General features: G+C 42.5%; 1 long non-coding RNA gene across 1 annotated transcript in view; it reads left to right on the top strand.

Moving 5' to 3' along the window:
* The window catches only part of LOC115939374 (uncharacterized), a 135,357-nt gene that overhangs the window by 53,263 nt on the left and 68,609 nt on the right, over window positions 1–13,485 (top strand). Inside the window, exons 2-3 of the long non-coding RNA XR_004074193.2 lie at window positions 10,175–10,236; window positions 11,369–11,596. This is a non-coding gene — a long non-coding RNA (uncharacterized LOC115939374). The remainder of the gene's footprint in view (window positions 1–10,174; window positions 10,237–11,368; window positions 11,597–13,485) is intronic.

The following is a 13,485-nucleotide window of genomic DNA, read 5'->3' as shown; positions in this document are numbered from 1 at the left end:
CAGGGAACCGGCCAGTAAGAAACTGAGGCCAGCTGGCTGTGACTGAGCCTAGAAGTGGCTCCTCCCCCAGTCAACTTGACATGACTGCAGTCCTGGCCAAAAATTTGATTTCAGCCTTGTGAGGATCCCTGAGCCAGAGACAACCAAAACGATGTGTGATTTCCTACCCCCACAGAACCTATGATATAATACATGTTACACAGACATAAATAACTAGTGTAGTGGAAAATAATCTTTCTCTCTTTTTCCTATACATACCTATAATGACTTATACAGGATAAAGGGGCCAATTGGGAGCTGGGAGTCCCAGGGATCAGCTGGAGGAGGTGGTGTTGCCGTTTTGTATGGAGTGATGAAGGATGACCACTAAGATCATGAGATATTTGAGCCAAACCCTCTCCCAAGGAGGGAGAGGGAGTGGGCAGTGTGGATTGCTGGGGGACGATGAACTAGGTCAAGAAGTCCTCAGGTACTAATACCTTGGACAGCGGTGTGTGGGGTTTATTTGAGGAAAAGCAAGAGGCCAGTGTGGCTACTGGGCGGTAATGGCTGAAGAAGGGGTTGGTTATCTAGGAAGTCAGAGAACTAGTGGGGGCAATGAATATATAGGACTTTAGAGGATATGGGAAGGCCATTGGATTTAATACTAAGTAAACTGGAAAGCTTCTGAAGGGATTTAAGCAAAGGAATGACATACCTGAGTTACATTAAAATATATGTGTAACTGACTGCTTTATAAAATGCTCTATAGGAAGGCAAGGGAGGAAGCAAAGGTATTAGTCAGGAGGCCATTATAATAACCTTGGTGAGAAACCATGGGTGGTTCAGATCCAGGAGGTAGCAGGTGGTAGGGCGGGAAGAAAGTATATTTTGAAGGTGGAGAAGACGTGATTTATGGATGGATTAGATGTAGGTGGGAAAGAAAGACAAGAGTCAAGAAAGACTCCCAATACCCTGGCCTGAACATCTGTAAATGAAATTTCCATTTACTCTGTTGGAGAAGACTCTTTACAGAGGAGGATTTTTGAGGGGTGGGGAGAGTGCTGTGTAATCTGGAGTTGTTGTTTGTTTTGTTTTTAATCTATAAAGCTTGGGTTACTCCATACACATTCACGCAAAGATGGCAAATAAGCTCTGGGGAATCCGAGTCTGGAGGTCAGGGAATCCAGGCTGAAGTTCTACATTTAGGAACCATCAAGGTACAGATCACATTATGAGGCTAGTTATCATATCCTGCATAATTTTAAGAGGTGCCACTTTCTTTTCATTCCTCAGAACATTATTCGTATTGAATACTTTGAATACTGTGAGGACTAGGACATTGGAATGATGAAAGACAGTCACCCTGTATGAGAGTGGGTGATACAACTCAGGCATTAATGGTAGGAAAGAAGGGGAGAGGTCTGCAGACTGGACCCTGGGAAGCCTAACATTGGATCTTAGGGAGCAGAAGGGACCAGCAAGGGAGGCTCAAAAAAGGAGGCCAGCTATGCAAGTGGGACGTGTCTAGAGAGTCAGGGAAAGAAGTTCTGTCAAGAAGCATAGAATAAGCAACTGTGTGCAGTGCTGCTGCAAGATGAAATATGATTAGTATAATCACTGGACTGATTGATTGGACAATGTGGAGATCCTTGATGACTTGGTAAAAACTGGTCTGTAGAGTGGAGTAATGGTAACCTAATGGAGTTGATCCCATGAAACACAGGAAGACAGGAAGTGGAGGTCAGTGCACACAGCTCTTGTGTGGACTTCTGCAGTGAAGAGGGATGAAGAAATTGAGAGGTAGCTGCAGAGGGAATGAGGTCAAAGCTGTGTTTGTGGTGCACAGTTTCAACTTTTAAGACAGAAGAAGTAGCAGTATGTTTGTGTAACTGGTAGGAACACTCCGGTAGAGAGAGGAGAAAATCAGATGGGCAGGAGGAGACTCAAATTGTCAGAGTGATGGTCTTGCTTGTGGGACAGATGAAGTGCTGAACCCATCGCACAGACATGCTGGTAAATGTTGGATTAGAAAGCGGGGTGTTCATCCACAGGGATGCACAGTAGGGTCAATCCTGGCAGGTGGACAGGTGGTTCCGGGGAGCCCATGGGATTTCTCTTCTGGCTGTGACTATTTTCTCAGTGAAATAGAGAACAAGGTTCCTGAGAGTGAGGCTGGGGGAGGAAGGAGAAGCAGGAAGTGAGTGGAGACAGAAAGAGGTAGTTAATTGTCATCTCGGAGCGTGGAAAAGGGACTAGGCTACTGGCACCATTCCTCCATAGCACTGGGGGCCCGCCTGGTGTTCATCCAGTCTCATTCAGGGTCCACACATGCAGGGAGACCAGTCAACATAATTATGCGTTTTTCTGTAATGTTTCCTTTGTCCTGGAGCAAAGATAGATTAGGTGCAAAGTGGGATTTAATGAGGGGCTGGGCTTTTGCCAAGTGAATACAATAACACGGAGAGGAACAAGAGTTGGAATGTAAGCTGTCTAAGGGCAGAAACAAGGACAGGGGGATGAGGGATTGTAAAATAGTAGCATCGATGGACTTAGAAAAAGCAGAGGGGTCAAAACTTGTTGGGGTAGTGGTACTAGAAGGAGCAAGCAGGAGAGATAGAAGATGGTGGTTAGTGAGTGGGGCTCAGGCTGCAGAGCCAGGAAGCCCCTTCTTCATGAAGGAAGGATAGGACGAGCCACTGTGCCTGTAAGACTGATCGGATAGGTACATACACGACAAGAGGCAGAGGGATGTGTATGGACCATTACGATAGCAAATGACTGATTACAAAATGCTTGTTTAATTTGCATTGTTTTACACTTAACATCATCATCTGAGAATGAGTCTCCCTTAATGGTGATTCTTTGAAAAAGGCAAAGATAGATTTCTTTCCATCGTGCACCTGCAGCTGGTCTCTCCTGTCAGTTGTTCAAATATCATTTGCCAGCTGGTGATGAGACAAAGGAAATAGTACTGCCTGGGTGTATGATGACATCTTGTACCTGCAGGCTGTATGTTTGGCCAAAGCAGGAGATTTGCACGCACTCGGGACTCTGCGAAGGAAGAAGGGAGGGAGGGAAGGAGGGAGGGAGGGAGGAAGGAAAGAAGGAAGGAAGGAAGGACTGGAAGGAAGGAAGGACTGGAAGGAAGGGCTGGAGGAAGCAAAAGTGAAGCTAATGGGCATCGTTACCCTACTGTCCAGTACGGGCTTTGGAGAGCTGTGTAAGGCAAGCCATATAGGTAATGCCCATAGGAAAATACCATGGAAAGGAAGTGTGAAAGTCACCCTTTTATTGAATAGAAAAAAATGTATTTCACAAATGATTGTGCTGTGGTATAATTTATAACTTTACTTTCAATGTCAGCATTTGAGTATAATGTTAGAAAATCATAAAATGAGAAGAAAACTAACATAACTTCTCTCCCGATCTCTCACCCCATCGAGATAAAGGCATCCCTTGTTATCTGATCGCAAGAGCCCAGCAGTTTCAAATAGTGTTTTTGAGATAAGGTGGTTTGGAGGAAAAGGACTCCCTGTTTTTGTTACTGGCTCTCTGAAACTAAGGAAGTAAACACATGGGGGAAAGAACGTCTTCCTCAAGATCCAGACTTGCTCTTCCCAGATTCAGAACCATGCAGATTTAAAGAAAAGATGTTTTTATTACATAAGAGATAACCTTATTATAGGAAGTTCTGTTGATCCTTTCTCCTCCTATACTCCTTAAGAGATAATTGTATATTAAATGAGAGATATTTATATTTTCTTTGAAATGACCTAAGATTATTTTTTTACTCTCTGAATATTAATCAAAGTTAGGTCATTGAAAGCTCATCAGCAAAATTTTCTAACTTCTAATGGGATCTTGGGAAAGACTTTCACATATCTTTTTATTATTATTTGGCTTCTCTATGAAACAGTGGACATAAGATCAAAAGCTCTTTACTAGATGTGACCTAGCTCTCCAAGGCAACAATACATCAGGCTAGCCTCAGCGTGAAAGTTCCAAAGGACTGGAATAAAACTGAATTGTTGCTGTCCTACTCCTCAGAATAGTTGTGAAGAATTACAAATAAAAATCTCTGTCAAGAAAGTGTCAAAGAAGGCATGGAAGGAAGGAAGGAAGGAAGGAAAGAAGGAAGGAGGGAAGGGAGGGAGAAGAAGGAAGGAAGGAAGGAGGAAGGAAGGGAGAAGAAGGAAGGAAGGAGAAGGAAGGAAGGAAGGAAGGAAGGATGGACAGACTGGAAGACTTAAAAGCAAAGCTAGATGATTGAGGACATTTGTGACCCATTGATCAGGAAAGTCTTAGCACCCTGATTTTCAGTGTCTGCACTCGAAGACAGTAAAAGTGCTCCAGCTGCCAAATACTGTAGTCCCCTTGAGCTGTTCCAATCAACTGGAATATGTTTAATTATATTTCACTTATGTTTCCATAAGGAGGGAAATTCAAGAATTTTCTTTATCTCATATCAAACTCAAAGTTATTCTTTTTACCAAAAGGGACACAAAATAATTGCCCACCACCGAGTGTGAACATGAGGGAAATCTGATATAACATCGTGACGCTGCCTCTGTCATTGAGATTTGAATATGTAAAAGAAAACCATTTCCAGAGTAAGGAGTAATTAGCAGCAGATATTTTGCAGGATGTTTTGGGAGGAACAACTCTTAGGGCACATTAATAAGTAATCAAAGTTGAAAGGAACTTTGATTAACTCTAGGTGGTGACTGAGAATATCTGCAAACACTTCTTTGAACCCTGCTGATGGGGGAGAACAATCCGGGTGCAGTCAGCTTGGTCCAAAGGAGCACAGGGGAAGGACAGAAGTCAGTGGAATCTGAGCCCCCAGCTCAACTACCAGGATCGCCGTCAAGACGATGGCTGCCATCATAGCGAGGCTTACGGCTACTTAAGCACTTACTAAAAGTCAAGCACTATCACAATATTGTACATGTATTAACTATTTAAGGAAAAAGAGACCATAAGCTTCACGAGGAGAGAGACTAAACCTCATTCAGCTTCATAATCGAAGGCATCAAGTACAGGACTTGACATAGAGTAAGCACTCAATAAATGCTGTTGAACTCAACGGAAGAATAATCCAGGCTAGATTAAAGCTTGATTTATGCTGCCCAAGGGCTTTCACTGGTTCTTTAGTAAGGAAGAGCAGAATACTGGTGTTAGAATCTTAATACATGCTAGGTCTTCCTGGAAGACAAGCCCATTCCCTCTCCGAAAAGCATGGCCAGATGTGTCCCATGCTTGATTTCTTAAACTTGCAGCAATTCAGACTCCTCTGTTTTCATTCTTAAATGCCTCCTCAGTCATTTCCCCAAATGTTGACTTGTCCCAAGAGAGCTATATTGTCCCAGGCTCTACTCTCTGTTACATGGAAGACCCAGTGTGCATATGTGGGGGGTGCTTGGTAATATTCGGGGCATCAAATAGGGTGCTTAGAAGGCATTGCCTCAGTGGTGGAGAAAAATTGACCCTGGAATAAAGCTGTTGTGGTTTAGCTTGAGAACTCTTTTTAAATTTTTGTTTACATTCCAGTTACTTAATATATAGTGTAATATTGGTTTCAGGAGTAGAATTTAGTGATTCATCAGTCCATACAATACCCAGTGCTCATCACAACTAATGCACTCCTTAATGCCCATCCCTCATCTTTCCCATCTTCTACCCACCTCCTTCCATCCACCCTCAGTTTGTTCTCTATAGTTAAGAGTGTCTTATGGTTTGCTTCCCTCTCTAGGTATTTATGTAAAGGATACAAAATTACAGATTCAAAGGGATACATGCACCCCGATATTTATAGCAGCATTAAATAATAGCCAAACTATGGAAAGAGCCCAAGTGTCCCATCGACTGATGAATGGATAATGAAGAGGTGTTGTATATATATGCAATGGAATATTACGCAGCCATCAAAAAGAATGAAATCTTGCCATTTGCAACACCATGGCTAGAGCTAGAGAGTATTATGCTAAACAAAATAAGTCATTCGGAGAAAGACAAATACCAAATGATTTCACTCATATGTGGAATTTAAGAAGCAAAACAGATGAACATAGCCTGAGAACTCTTAAAAAAGAACTTGAAAAACCAAAGTTGCCATATAACTGCATTCCATAACAGAGCTCAAGAATATTTAAAGGAATACAAAAACTGTCTAGCATCAACAAAATAAAATTCACCATGTCTAGTATCCAAAAAAATTAACAGGCATGCAAAGGGAGAGAAAAATATTTAATAATGAGGAAATCAAAAAATGACACAGATCCACCTCATGCCTGTTAGAATGCCTATCATTAAAAAAAAAACCCCATAAAAACAAACAACCCCCCCAAAAAAACAAGAAATAACAGGTGTTGGTGGGGATGCAGAGAAAGGGGAACCCTCTTGGTCTGTTGGTGGAAACGCAAGCTGGTGCAGCCACTCTGGAAAACAGTATGGAGGGTCCTGAAAAAGTTAAAAATAGAGCTACCGTATGACCCAGCAAGTGCACTTCCGAGTATATACCTAAAGGAGACAAAACGTTATGTCTGAGAGAGAGCTGTACCCCTCACGTTCATAGCAGCATGATTTACAGCAGTCAGGACAGAGAAACAACGTAAGTGCTACTAATGTATGAATGGATAAACGGACCCCCCCAAACACACACACACACACACACACACACACACAATGGGCTATTACTCAGCCATAAAAAAGAAGGAAATCTTGCCATTTGTGACAACATGGATGGGCCTTGGGGGCATTATGCTGAGTGAAATAAGTCAGACAGAGAAAGACTAGTATGATTTCACTTATATGTGGAATCTTAAAAAAAAAAAAAAGCCTCATGGAAAAGAGAGATTAGATTTGTAGCTACCAGAGGTGGGAGTGGGGAGAAGGAGGATTGGAGGAAGGTGGTCAGAAGGTACAAACTTTCAGTTATAAGATCATTGAATACTGGGGACATAATGCTCTGCATGATGATTCTAGCTCACACAGCCCACATGGTACATTTGAAAGTTGTTGTGAGAGTAGATCGTGAGAGTTCTCATCACAAAGAAAATGGTTTTCTCTCTCTCTCTTTCTCTCTCTCTCTTTTTTTTTTGTATCTATGTGAGATTATGGGTGTTAAGTAAACTTATTGTGGTGATCACTTTACTCTAGATGTAAGTTAAGTCATTACGCTATACAACTTAAATTTACTCAGTGCTGGATGTCAATTTTAAAAAGGGCCAAAACATTCATGAATTTGAAGGCATAGCAATAGATATGATTCAGAGAAGCAAAAATACTTGAGAGAAAGAAAGAGAGAGAAAGAGGAAGGGAGGGAGGGAAAAAGGAAGGCAGAAGGAAAGAAGGGAGGGAGGGAGGAAGGAGGGAAGGAGGAAAGGAGGAAGGAAGGAGGAAGAAAGGAAGGAAGGGAGGGAGGAAGGGAAGAGGAAGGAAGGAAGGGAGGAGGAAGGAAGGAAGAAAGGAGGAAGGGAGGAAGGGAGGGAGGAGAGTGCGTCAATGAGCTGCAGAGCAACCTCAGTCTGACGTACATAGAGAGGGAGGCCAAGAAAAATACTTGAAGAAATAGTAGGGGAACATGTTATAAGTCTGATTCACCACAGAACCTCACAGATCCAAGGAGAGCAACGAAACTCAAGCACAAGAAAAATGAAACACATGTTAGACAAATTCCTCTCAGCCAGTGCTAAAGAGAAAATCTTGAAAGCAGCACGAGGAAGAAGATGCTTTGGAGAGCATCTGGGGGACGAGACACAGGAGGGCTTTACCCACAGAGCACGGCGGGGCTGGCCAGGCCATGCATCACGTGCCTAAAACCTGCGTGGCAGCTGGACAGTGCCCACCGGCAGCCAGAGCAGCAACATGCTGAAAGGGGAAGAAACATAAAACCCCACCACCCAAAATTCTTTACCCGGTGACCATATCTTAAAGAAACAAAAATGAAGGTAAAATGAAGACTGTTTCAGACGTCCAAAGGGGAAAGCATTTGTCACTAGCGGCCTTGCACTAGGAGAACTGTTAAGGGAGGAACTCGCAGCAGGAGGATGACAGCAGATAGGAATCCGGATCTTTGCAAGAAAGAGATGGGCACCAGAAAGAGCAGGTGTGTGAGTTATAACTGCTCTCCCATGGTGGGCATAGCTCCCTTCTGATACCACATCTGCAGTCATGGCAGGAAAGCGTAGGTCCCGATGCTATGCCTGGACATAAACACGCCCATGACACGTGGTACCAGAAGTTTCCGAGCAGTGGGAGAGGAACAAGGTTTTAAAATGTATGTGCCACAGCTGGCCTGGGAGTATGTTTTCCACCCGTCAGATGTATAAAATATAAGTGGAGGGTTCTGTTCCCTTCGACAAGTGCTCAAATGGAAATTTTGTACATTTAGTCCTATAACTGATGTAGCCATGTTTATAGCTACAAATGTAACATATTTTTTTTGTTTGTTTGTTAAGATTTTATTTATTTATTTGACAGAGATAGACACAGCGAGAGAGGGAACACAAGCAGGGGGAGTGGGAGAGGGAGAAGCAGGCTTCCTGCAGAGCAGAGAGCCCGATGCGGGGCTCGATCCCAGGACCCTGGGATCATGACCTGAGCCGGAGGCAGACGCTTAACGACTGAGCTACCCAGGCGCCCCCAAATGTAACATATTTTTATATGTGCAATTTCTGAGAAAGAATTTTATCATAATGGTGTTTGTAGGGCACAAACCTGTAGCAATTCTATGAATATCTAATATAACCTTGTGTGGATCTGCTAATTATATACATATCCCAACATTTCAAACTGCATCAGGATATCTGACAGGGTTTTTTTTTTTTTTTTTTCTGATGAAGTCTCGTACTTCTAGAAAAAAAGAGCCTTGCAAAAGCACCATCAATGCAGTTAAGCTGAGGAAGCAAGAGTTCTAGCAACAGAACTCCTACACATACCCACCAACAGATGATTGTATGCAGCAGAAGAGTAACTTGATTCAACGTTATGTAGTTCAGTACAACAGGGCGGCAATTTAAAGTGCTTTTGGATTACTCTTGTGCAGGCTTTAATTTCAGATTAATTTTCTAAATTATCAATAATTAAAAACAAATGACAGCCGTAGTGAGGAATAGCTGAATTATCTTTTTATTTTCTCTGTAGAAAACTACATTATGAGAGCTTCATCATAGGAAGAGAAGATCCAGTGTATTCAGCCAGAAACTGTAGGAAAGAAAGAGTATTCCAGAGGGTATTAGAAATTTAGTAATAAAATATTATGTTATTTTCTGGAATTTATGATACATTTGTCAGTTTTTAAAAATTGATAATTTGCTTTTATCTTATTTTCTAAGTGCACATTTATTTTTATATGCCATTTTGCATTTGTTATTTTGATTATATTTCTTAGGACTTGACTTTAATTGGATAATCTTTCAGCCCCACAAAACCTGTATCTCTACAGCACAGCCCCAGTAGGCATTAAACTTTGGTGTGCTATCTCCCTGTATGTATTTTAAAATGTAGCTCTTACGTTAGACACTTTTTTTTTTTTAAAGATTTTATTTATTTATTTGACAGAGAGAGACACAGCGAGAGAGCGAGCACAAGCAGGGGGAGTGGAGAGGGAGAAGCAGGGTTCCCGCCGAGCAGGGAGCCCGATGTGGGGCTCGATCCCAGGACCCTGGGATCACGACCTGAGCCGAAGGCAGACGCTTAACGACTGAGCCACCCAGGCGCCCCCGTTAGACACCTTTTTTTTTTTTTAAAGATTTTATTTATTTATTTGAGAGAGAGAATGAGAGAGAGCACATGAGAAGGGGGAGGATCAGAGGGAGAAGCAGACCCCCTGCTGAGCAGGGAGCCCGACGTGGGACTCGATCCCGGGACTCCAGGATCATGACCTGAGCCGAAGGCAGTCGCTTAACCAACTGAGCCACCCAGGCGCCCTCCCCGTTAGACACTTTTGATGGAGGTTTTATTGTCTCTCTTCCTCAGGTAATTATATTGGGGATAGTATAGTATAATCTATCCAAAAGGAAGAATTATTTGTTAGAGAAAGGAAGATGAATTAACAAGAGATCCTGGGTCTTATCAAACTGAATGGTGATTATTGGATGAACGGATCATACACAAAGAAATTTAACATTTGCATACTCGGGAGTGAAAGCAAAACTCTGTGATTCAAAGTCTATTTTTATTTTCCTGCCAGCCATGATCATGCTTTCCTCGGATAATGCAGGTGTCTTCTGGAGCTCTGGGTCCTTTGGAAAGGTAGGTTTTCTCCAACCGTCCTTCCCTCCCGTACCTACGATTTCTCTGCCTCGAGAGATTTATCCTTATGCCAATAGTCTCCATTTATCTCTGATTAGTCAGGTAAAATCCTGCCTCTCTCCACATTTCCACAAAATGTTCATTCATCCTGTAACTTTAATGAACCACCTTGGGAGAAGCTGGGACATTGACCAGCTGTAATTCTAGTCCCATCTTTCACCTGAGTATAGATAAATGGAACTTTTTTGACAGGTTCCAGATAGAAACATAGCTCCATGAAAAACTGATGAACCTGATGGTCCCAATGTCTTAGTGTGAAAGATTACTTTTGTCCATTATACCGGACATGGTGGGAGGAAATTTGCTTCTGTTTCGCCCAGGGACATTGCTCTGGAATTACAAATTCTCAGATGCCCATCCTTGAGCCACCAGGGAGGTAGCCCCAAATGCTCATAAAAGATTCTCTTATCTATTCCTAAGCTTGTACAAGTCTTCACTGTGTTGATTTCCTGGTTAAGTCAGTAACTTATCAGGTAAGTAAAATGATCTACCACCAGATAATGAATGGGAGCAGAATTTACCATCCCTTTAAGTTAGTGAAGGTCGAACAGAAGCAGGGCCTGGTTGGCTTATTCCACAGTTCAGAGGAATGGAAGGTTTTCTTCCTTCTGTGGGGTCCAGAGGAGAAGCAGTGCTTTGGAAAGATGACTGGGTGGGAGATTATAAATTTCCTGCTGAGCTTTGAAGTTCGATCTCCTTTAAAAAAAAGCTTAAATTTGTTGGTGATACTTTTCCACCTTCCAGAAACCTATAATAGATACTCTAAGATGATCACTTTGATCTAGTCTTTCTGTGTGTAGAAATGTTATGTGCGGAGACGCTTGTGATTGACATCACATAGGAAAGGGGTATAATAGGACTTGTCTGGGGATTGCTGCTCCCTTCAAAGTTAGGACAGGCCTAGGCCCCTCAAGTCATGAAATGTTTGCTATTTCTGAGCCAAACTAATACTTTACTGAGTGCCATTTCTAATCTTAAACACTTTTTTTTTTATTTGTCTCAGAGGTAGAATTTTGTGATTCATTAGTTGCATGTAACACCCAGTGCTCATTACATCTACTTATTTTTTTAGGGAGACAGAGAACTTAAGTGGGAGGGGCTGAGGGAGAGAGGGAGAGCATCCGAAACAGACTCCGCACTGAGCGCGGAGCCCCAAAAGGGGCTTGAACTCGTGACCCTGAGATCATGACCTGAGCCAAAAGCAAGTCAGAGGCGTAACCAACTGCACCCCCAGGCGCCCCTTGAACACGTTCTGATGAGCCGGTTACAAAGCCCAAAGGAGACACATCTTGTGTGACGGGTAGGTTCGTGCCTGCATTTCCCAGGAACACACAGGTACAGAAGAGAATACTTATAATCACTTCTTCTACCAGATACGAGTTCTGAGGCTGCTGCTCAATACTCTTACCCTGTGTTGTTTGAAAGGAACACCTTGGTTTGTTTGGACATTCATTTGTAGTTAAAGAGACGACATTTATATTTCATTTATTTGGAGCTAGGGATTTCTGTAGGTGGCATACGACTGCATGGATGGGTCTGTTCATTATTTATGTAAGTGAATCATTTCTCCTGCTGCCCATTGCTAACTGAACGTAATTTGGAGAATGAAGCAACCTTTGGGCAGGTTAAAATAGAACCAGAAAACAGTTCTCTTGTGGTTCACACGGGCTTCTTGCTCGTCTCTTAGTGGGTCTCTTTATTTAGGATGACTGTGAACCAACATCGGATAATGTTTACTATGTACTCCACCCTCTCCCTGCTCCCATCCCAGCCTACATAGACTGAATGGCTATTGGAGAATTTGACACCCGGGAGAACTACTACTTTCCGACTATGATGTGTACAGGGGATTTTTAAAAATGGAGAAAAGTCTAGTTTATGCAAAAATTGCTTCACCATCTGCTTGCCCTTGTGCCTGAAATTACTGCAATGGGTATTACATAAATGGTAAGACTTTGAATGTGTATTTATTTCTAAGCAAAATATCCATCACTGACCCAACAGTTTACCCATTTAGCCAGCAGAAACCAGAACGATTCCATACTTTTATACCTAGTGTCTTAACTCAGTATAAAGAAGGAGTTTAGAACAGGTGCTTTGCTTTTAAAAGGTCGTGATTTAATCTACAGACCTAACCTTGTATACACTTGTGCTTTCTCATATGATGAAATCCCTTTCTATCAGTTCCTCCTGACTTTGGCTTTGATTACTCAACTCCATGTGACTTTGGATCTTGCCTTGACTCATTTTTGTCTAAATATCAGTAATTTCCTCTGCCCCAAAAGTCAATTCTCCAAGAACATTTTAACTTGTTTTCTGGCCTTGATTTTGATGATTTGGCTCTCTTTTCTATAATATCAGAGATTAAAAAAACCAAAAAAAACAAAAAACTGTAGCTAGGACAGCTTCCTCCTCTGACACCTGGAGTTTTGCAAGTTTGCGGATGCCATGAGAAATGGAGAGAGAGATTTTAATTCAGAAGACGTCAGGGGGAAATGAATGGCTTGGAGAACACTAGTAGTATGTCAACAGAGGAAGATCGTTCATCCTTGGGAGAAGGTAGGAATCCAGAATACATTTTGTCAGTTTGGTTATTGCCAGGTAGAGACCTAGCCCTAAGTGGGTACTGACCCTGTGGAGTCCAGACTCCCCCATGTGCTAAGCCCAGGCTTGGAGGATTTCTACAGGGTTTGCCAGATGTTTCCAAGTAGGTGAGACCTACCAGTAAATCTCGCAACTCTGCCCCAACTGCTTGTAAGGGAGTCACCCACAGTGTTTGTCTCTTTTTAATTTGCTTGGAGACCCTAACCTCCCTAAAGCTGTCCCCCTCACTGGTGGTCTCTGGGCTTTGGGAGCCTCTGAGCTTCTCCACAGTCCGCATAGTTTTGAAGCAAGAATAAGAGCCTTCCTTGCTCCTTCTTCCTCTCAGCCCAAGTATCTTCCCTTTTGTGAGAATCTTGACCTGTTGTTGGGTATAGATCAGGACTTCCTCCTCTTTGTCAAGGTTCGTATGTGTCTCTAGCCACATTGTAGTTATTCCTTGCTTACCTGTGTGCCCCAGGTCTACCACACCATCGGAAATGAGTGCTGTATTCATTTCCAAAGCCTTCCTGACCCAGGGCCTGGTGAATAATAGGTCCTTAAGAATACTTATCGAGTGAATTGACTCTAACAATCTTTTGGACTTGC

This window comes from Leptonychotes weddellii, chromosome 11, assembly GCF_054177405.1.
Source record: "Leptonychotes weddellii isolate Sample4059 chromosome 11, ASM5417740v2, whole genome shotgun sequence".
Lineage (NCBI taxonomy): Eukaryota > Metazoa > Chordata > Mammalia > Carnivora > Phocidae > Leptonychotes > Leptonychotes weddellii.
Note: the sequence above shows the minus strand (reverse complement) of the source record. Positions and strands in the feature narration are given on the sequence as shown.